Source organism: Podarcis cretensis (genome assembly GCF_951804945.1).
Source record: "Podarcis cretensis genome assembly, chromosome: 5".
Lineage (NCBI taxonomy): Eukaryota > Metazoa > Chordata > Lepidosauria > Squamata > Lacertidae > Podarcis > Podarcis cretensis.
In genome coordinates, this window is record NC_137174.1 from 70,297,928 (window position 1) to 70,306,750 (window position 8,823).

At 40.1% G+C, this 8,823-nt stretch overlaps 1 long non-coding RNA gene across 1 annotated transcript; it reads left to right on the forward strand.

Annotated features, from left to right (window-relative positions):
• Positions 1-6: 6 nt before the first annotated feature.
• Positions 7-8,467, forward strand: LOC307216088. The gene is made up of 5 exons (XR_013838902.1): positions 7-1,335; positions 1,484-1,638; positions 1,845-1,935; positions 2,241-2,326; positions 8,356-8,467. It is a non-coding gene; the product is annotated as an uncharacterized lncRNA (long non-coding RNA).
• Positions 8,468-8,823: the final 356 nt, after the last annotated feature.

Consider the following 8,823-nt stretch of genomic DNA (forward strand, 5'->3'; position numbering starts at 1 on the left):
CTTCCAACTGCCACATGGAAGTCACTCAGACACCACCTCACTTCAGATTAATGCTGAGACTCTAGACTAGAGAAATCCTATTCCCAGCTCTGATTCCAGATATTGTCATGAGTCCCAGGTCTCAACAGGAAGGAAAACAAGCACACCAACCTTAGCAGCAGCAAAGCAGTGGAGGTTTCCACTCCTGCAATGGGGAGGCTTGTGAAGAGAACCCCCTACTCCAATTTCAGGCCTCCCTCTCCACCAGCCACTGCCTGGCTTCTGGCAGATAGGAATACAAATATTTATCTTCATTGAATTATAGAATGTACAGTGGTACCTCGGGTTAAGTACCAAATTCGTTCCAGAGGTCCATTCTTAAGCTGAAACTGTTCTTAACCTGAAGCACCACTTTAGCTAATGAGGCCTCCTGCCGCTGCCGCGCCACCGGAGCCCGATTTCTATTCTTATCCTGAAGCAAAGTTCTTAACCTGAAGCACTATTTCTAGCTTAGTGGAGTGTGTAACCTGAAGAGTATGTAACCTGAAGCATATGTAACCCGAGGTACCACTGTATATCCCTCACAGCCAACATAAAAAATACATTCCCGTCAGGAACATAAGGAAAGAGGGAGAGGATCCAGTTATCTTTAGTTATCTACATTTAAGATTTGAAGTCTCTTTACTTGGTGTTTTGTGTGGGTGATGTATTAAAGTGGGATGTGTATGTGTGTTTGTACACACAGGTGTATTTGTGAAGGATATTAGAATGTCAGAGCTTAATATAGAGTTAATGGAGAAAATTCGACTCAAAAAGGAGATGAGGTCAAATGCATTCTTTCCCCTGCCATTCCTCAAACATATTGAGAGCTGCTGTGAACCTTCTTTGTATGTTTTGAATAAGTGCGTTCCACTTTAATGAGATTATTCTGATGCCTCCATTAGGTTTTGTCAGCAATTTTCTGCTGCTTTTTACAACAAAGGCTGATTTGGGTTTTTCAACAGAATTCGCCTTCTGTAGCTTTAATAGTGACATCTTCAGCACATTCAGAATGCAGAGTTAAATTACCAGCAATTGTTTTCTACATATGTTCAGTAATATTAATACTGATACTTACTCTGAAGTTTTGGTTGCCTTTTCCTTTTTGACTGATATCCAGACTTAGTCGTGGTGAACTTGTCCCTGTGATTTAAAGTGTGACTAGCTTAGTCTGGATCTGAGCTCTTATCTCTTGCAGTTCAGTTCATTTCCTGAGATGGATGCTGTTTACTTTCCCCCAAATTCATTTATTCTGCTTGGAAAAGAAAGTTTGGAAAAGACAAGAAATAGTTCAATCCTGTACCTGTCTACCCAGAAGTAAGTCTCATTACTAACTACTACTACTTCTTTCTCTTCTTCTTCTTCTTCTTCTTCTTCTTCTTCTTCTTCTTCTTCTTCTTCTTCTTCTTCTTCTTCTTTTATTTATTAATTTATCATTTATTTGTATACTGCGCTTCATCCATAGATCTCATGGCGGCTCACAATAGCTATTCCTAAGAACAACATCTCTTCCTAAGAAGAAATGCCAGATAATTCCAATGGAAATGGAAATGGGAGCAAAAAATGCCAGTGTTCACTTATTCATCTCATACCCAGAAATCAATCCAGCAAATATGATTGGTATTCATGATTGTTGATGTTTCAGTCAATAAATTATATGTAATTGATAATGCTTCTTCCTCATTTGCATTGCATTTCCTTTGCACTGAAAGGAATGGGGTGGAAGAATGTAACGGCAACATGATAATGTAATTAATTATGCACATTATGTAACTTTGCCACAGCAGACAAGATGAATAATGCCATTTAAAAAAAAATAATTACAGAAGATGAGCTGCACTGAAATGGAAACAATACTGCATGTGACAACTACAGGGCAGAAAGGAAAACATTGCCTTCTTATAGCCATATTCACAAGTAAGTAGCAGTGCCGGATTTACATATAAGCTAAACAACCTGTCGAGTCAGATTCGGGGGGTGGCTTCTTTCATTTCCGGAACCAACAAAGTAGGCGTGGAAACCTCGCAAGACGTCTTTGATTTTTACGTTTCATTTCCCTCCTTGCCTGTGCTGATGTGAATGCCCCCCCCCTTCTGAGTCTGAACTTCCTTCTCCTGGCTCTGGTGGGTTATAGGACTCTTCACCATCTCTAATCCCCTGCTCTGCCTGACTACTTTCCTCCCCCTGTTCTGCGTCATTTCCCTGTCTTCCTCTTCTGACAGTTCCTGCTCCGAACCCTCCCCTGCTACTGACGAAGCAGCACATTCTGGCTCTTCTGTGACACTCATTAAACCTAAATCTGGCCCTGGTAAGTAGGTATGGGAGTGTAGCCCAACAGCACTATTAAGATTTCTAGAATTGTTTGCATACTCAACAAAACTCAGTTCAGTCAAGACCATTCCCTGCTATTCTGAAAAGCGAACCAAGCACATCTTAATGCAGTATTTCAGCTGCCATCCCCCCCACCAAGAGAAAGGTGGTTATTGTAATTCCAGATTAGTGGAAATATGCATGGCTTATTCATCCTGTGCATAAAACTGATAACCCATGCAGTTGGGACTGTTTATTTATTTCTTATTCATTTGTTTCAGTCTTTGTGAGTCATCTGAGCGTTTCCCATTTGTAATGTGATTCTGGAAAATTATTTTGCATATGTAATAGTAAACACTTGGCACCACATCTTCGCAGAGAATGAAAATGATCTAAACAATTCCCATCGGCCTAATGAGCAGAAACGGTGACTGGAACTGTGGCTAAAATTTTGGCAGCAGAAAACCGACTTGGATCATCTGTACTTTTGACTAGCAAGCATCTTGGGAATCAATTGACATAGCTTTGATTGCAGCTTAGAAAGGCGTAAGGAGGGAATCTGGTGTCCAAAAGGCAACTCCCTGATACTGTCACAACCAAGAGCCTAAACAATATTTTAGGTTTTTAATAAATAGATTTAGAATGAAAATATTTTATATACGTCATCTGGGCAAGATGAAAGTATTCTGTTAGTTCATTTAGGATTATTTTCAACCCAATATACAAAAATAAAATAAAATGGTATAATCAGAAAATTTCACGAGGTCAGGAAAAAGAGGTGCATATTAGATAAAGGTAAAGGTAAAGGACCCCTGGATGGTTAAGTCCACTCAAAGACAGCTATCGAGTTGCAGCGCTCATCTTGTTTTCAGGCCAAGGGAGCCAGCTTTTGTCCACAGACGGATTTTCGAGTCATGTGGCCAGCATGACTAAACCACTTCTGGTACAACAGAACACCATGATGGAAACCAGAACGCGCAGAAACTCTTCCTGCCGCAATGGTACCTATTTATCTACTTGCCCTGGTGTGCTTTCGAACTGCTAGGTTGGCAGGAGCTAGGAGAGAGCAATGGGAGCTCCCCCTGTCACAGGGATTCGAACCACTGACCTTCTGATCAACAAGCCCAAGAGGCTCAGTGGTTTGTACTTCAGTGCCACCCACATCCATATTAGGTTATCTGGGAAAGGTAGGCTGGTGTACATAAACCACTTTTGGGTGGGGCAAATGAAGCAGTACCAACAGTTACAGAAAGGATGGTGCTCCCAACAACCAATAAGAATCACAGCAGAAGGTACTAAAATGGAGGCAATCAGGAATATCTATTGCAGGGTGGAGGATAAGGTTACTGCCAGGTAAAGCAGAAGGTATTTAATAGGTGATACATTGTGTCTATAGAGACCCATACTGGTCCTGTATATCCTAATGCCAGCCAGTGTTCTCTAGGCATTCTTATCTGCTATCTAAAGTAAAGGGGCATGATCTTACCTAATATTATTTTCTGAGCTGGCTAATTGTGATTTTTTGATACATTAAGAGGTCAATCCTACACTGAAAATCAGTCAGATGAGCAGCCAGGTCTACCATAACACCACAACAGATATACCACTGGGATAGCCCATATAATATAACTTTATGGTGCAAGTGTGTTTGTGTCACTCACCCCTGCATGACAAACTGTGCCTGTAAATAATAAAAAATAAAAAATAAAGCTCACAATTTGTGTAGCGGCAGGAAGATATAGATGCAACTATCGCCATAACCATCATACACAAGTCTTCATGAATAGAACAATTGCTATTATCTGCTAATATAAATACATAAATACGTATCAGCCTTGCACTTGAGCATTTCCACATATGGTAATGCAACCTGACACTCCTTGGGTCAGGATAACAGACAGAAATTAACCGTCGCACAAGAAACATAGGTATATGAATAGTTACAGTGCAAAGCTACAGCAAATGAAAAGAGAAATCATTAAGAAGCTGCAAACGCTGTTTCCATTTCTGTATCTGCACATGGTAGTCATCCTTGCTCAATGAGCTCATTAGAAAAACAAAACAGCTTTGTTTGATAATGCACCATGGTGTATGTGATACTCCATAGGGACCACAGCAAGGGTCTTGTAACCTCCGGCACAGCGCATGAAAGCTACGTGCTTCCCATGGAAAAAGAACGTCACGTAGCACTATACAATACAACAAATATGGAGCTAACACCCTCTGGGTTTCTAGTCAGTGATCTCACAGCTAGTAAAAATGGTGATTCTAGTTAATGTAAATACAAGATAACAAAAAATACAGGCCTTCTCCGATTTCTTTGCTTGGGAAAGCTGTAGTTTTCAGTATGGTGTTATAAAAGTGTCAGGGCTGGGAGCTCTCGCTTTCCTATATAATAGAATTGTATTGTGTTGGTTTGTGTGTGTGTAAGCTTATGCACACACAGACAATACTTGTCAAAAATTACTTTTTGGAGAGTGAGTGTTAGAAATGCCATTCCTAATGTGATTTCTCCTCATAAAAGGAAAACATATTTTGATGGCTTTATTATTTATGTAGTAATGACCTGTGTTTTTAATTAGGATTGAAACAATAATATTTATGTTCAGCTGAACTACTGCTTTTTAAAAAATATATTTCCAAACACATGCTGAAAAGTTTGACGTCTCTTTCAGCACCCTAAAATGAAATGCAACAGGGAGGACTATGGTTATAGCTTCTTTTCTCTTCTCAGCATTCAACAACTACCTTTACTGTACTGACCAACAAGTTCAGTGTCAAATATGCATTGATTAGAAGTAGCAGTTACAGTTTCAGCAGTAGTGGCAGCAGCAATGCTGGTATAAATGTAATATAAAAGATGAATACAAACCCAAGTCATCTCTGGGCAATGAAGTGTCAGGTTGGATGAATTGGTCTGTCTGCCCTTGTGACTTTGCATTGCTCATAAGTAAAACAAAACAAAACAAAACAAACAAACTCCTTGTGAAAATTTTAGTACTAATTTCACCAAATACCCAAATTTTTGTATGCAATTTCTCCTTATATACACATTTGGCAAAGCATTTCTGCCTAATATAATGCATTTTTGTATGTTATTTTCACCAAAATGCATGTTTTATACACATTAGTTGGTGGGAAATCTGCATTGCAAAATTCAGAAAAGTGCAAATTCAGAAGAATGGCAATGCTTTGGTTTGCATATTGTTTTGCAAACTGCAAATTAGGTAGGTTCACTTTTAAATATGAGCTGAATTGAATCCCCCTCCATCCTTACATTTCAGAGACAAAAGGGAAGAGTCAGACATCAGGCTGCTGCTCTTGGTATCAGCCATGCTTCGCCTAGCATGTAGTTACACTCTTATTCTGAGTCAGACCAATTGTCCATCTAGCTTAGCCCACCCAGAAGCAGATTACTAGAGTTTTGATGTTATAATTCCATGCAGCCAGCCAAATGCAGAATTGCCCCTGGGCTTGGCTGGCAGTTCGTGATCACAATTTTCAAAGGTGATGCTGAGAATGCTGTTGCTTCGTGTATATGAGCAATTTCCCTTGTGCTCTTCCCTCTCACTTTGGCTATCATGATGTGAACCTAGAAGTAAGCATACGTTTGATGGGTTTCTTGGGACGATGGTGTCTGTAGGCCCTTTCAGCCAAGCATTTCTCCATTATCCAAAACCCATTAACTGCTGGGGATGCCTCTGGGATTTTATGCATGCAAAAATATGTGCCTTTCTTCTGGGACATGGATAGCAGGCATGCTATATTAATAGCAGAATGTAAAATATGGGTTTAAGTAAAGCCCACCCCTCCTTTTGGCATTAGCTCTGGTCATTGAACCCTTTCCCAGAAGCTGGGATGGGCTATGCTTTGTAATTGTTTGGGGAGGAGAAATATTATGAAATTTCTTTTGTATAATTGAGGTCGATATTTATTGTTCCAAAAATCTGCAAATCATTTTGCTGATTTCATATTTTTCTGGGCAGATTACTCTGATAATTATTAACGTCCATTTCTGGAACTGCTATGAAATAACCAAGGCTAACGTGACCACAATGCTGGAGGAAAAGGCCATAATATCACTATTTATTTCTTTGGGATAGGCATGATATGCTTTAGCTTCCCCTTTGCCTTGTGTTTTTATTCCCACCCTCTAAGTTCAGTAGAAGTTAAACATTCGGTTCCTCCTTTGAACTTTCAGGGAATTTCTACCCTCTTGTCTAAGCTGCCTTTTATAAATCGAAATTTGTTTATTGAATGTTTAGAATAATATAACAAAATAACAGAGAGAGACACACATCAGAGGGAACCACAAACACAGAATAATTAGGAGATCAATAAACTATTCAGGAATACATAAATGACTTTACAATGACCTTCTCCAATAAAAGAAATGAGGAGTCTATAGGCCATGCAAATCTTTAATGCTAGTTACAGTGCCAAGTGAATTCAAGTAGGCTGGCAATGTTGACTTAGCTGTTCTAATTGTGCAGAGCTTGGCAGATCACAGAATAAAAGAACAGTATGGAGAACAAAAGGCACAAGCACAACAAAGAAATATGCCTAAAAGAAATAGACTTGAAAGAAACAGTTGGGAGAGAAACAATAAATAGAATCAGGAAGTTAAGTCTGCATAGAAAATAAAATACGTAGCAGTATGATAAGTTTTCCACCAAAGCTTAAAGTCAAGTTTATCACACTGCTGCTACTTAAAAACACTTCCCCCACAGGAGCTGAACTTAGTTTCCTTTTGTATGCCATCCCATCAGGAACCGCTGTGAATCATAGCTAGGGTCTTTGAATGTCGATCTGACCGACTTCACTTATTTATGCACTTGATGGCAGATCAAGGCAACATGAAAGTGGTCTGCCCTCAAGAATTGCTCCCTCCTAGTTTTTCAGCCAAGGAACCAAGCATGATATGGAAACGCACTACAGGAGTGGTTGTTGTGGTTGGGCAGAAATACTTACCTGACTTCCCAGCAGTGGAGTCACTGCTGCAAGACTGTGGGAAGGTGGTGCAGTGCAAATATACTGGCAAGAGTGCTGGATTGCCTCAGCCAGTGTGTTTGCAGCACACTGATTGTACCACTGTCTATCTCCCCCTCCCCTTCAGATATGCAGCAGCAACTCACATGCTGGGAGGTCAGGTAAGGGCCTCTGTCCCACCACACCACCTGCTTCTGATGGATAGGGATCAGGAGCTGTCACCTGACCTTTTCTGGGCTAGTGGCTGATGTGGATACCTTGGATAGAATGGTCCACTCAAGTCAACAGTTCAATTTCTGCTGCAGTCCTGACATCGTTGCACCAAGGGGCTCCATGAAAGCAGGAGTTTCCCTTGTTCTGTAATGGCAAGGAATATGCCACAAAGAACATTACACCAGTTACGTCCCCTTGACACCAACGCGTTCATTATTACATCTGCAATGTACTAATGAACATTCATGCATACATTGGGGAAATTGTTGCTTCCAACATACATGCTTTCTGAACAAAACAACTGGAGGTGAGGTGATCAGGAAGATGCTGTACAGTATGTCCAGGCCTATGTTTCTATCTGCACAGCCCAATAGTATAAGGGAGTCACTACATTTCTTTTCATTCTGGATGACATTTTATGTTAAAGAGCATGACAGCTTAATTTCAGTTAAGCACTGCTAACAATAGTAATTCACACAGAAAGCCAGCAGTCATGCAGTCATTGATCGTGTATGTAAATGATGTAGCCCATTGTGCTTGGTCATTGTGAAGATTCTCATTATAAAACCTTCCCTCCTGTCACCTACGTGTGTGACAGACATTAGCAAATATGCTGTATGCAGCCACGTGGAAGCTGGCACCATCAAACCATTTTCATTGGGGATAGGATCGCGTAAGTTGTGGGTTGTTGTTTGTTGCTGCTGTGAGGCACTGAGAATTCTAGCGAATGCCCATTAGAGAATAATCTGTTCTGAACCTTAAAACATACTCCACTCAAAATCTTTTTAAATATTTGTGTCTCTCCCCCACTCTCTTTCAATCCAGGGAACAGAAGACATGACTTCTTCCTGATATTTGTGCAGAGTCAGGAAGCCCAACCCATCACAGACACCGACCCAGTGCTATTTTTCTAGAAAAAGAGGTGCGGGAATTCATTATTATTATTATTCATTATTCATTATTATTATTATTATTACTCATTTCCTCTTATAATGGCAATGGCACCCACCTGAGAGGTGCCAGAACTGAGTTCTGGTGAGTTCTGGCTGAAAAACCCCCTGCATCTACCCCATCTTTTCATTACCTAACAGTTTTAGCTGGCTTTAAGTAGTAGTAGTAGTAATAATAATAATAATAATAATAATAATAATAATAATAATAATTTATTATTTGTACCCCACCCATCTGGCTGGGTTTCCCCAGCCACTCTGGGCGCCTTCCAACAAAGATGAAAAATACACTAAAATGTCACATATTAAAAACTTCCCTGAACAGGGCTGCCTTCAGATGTCT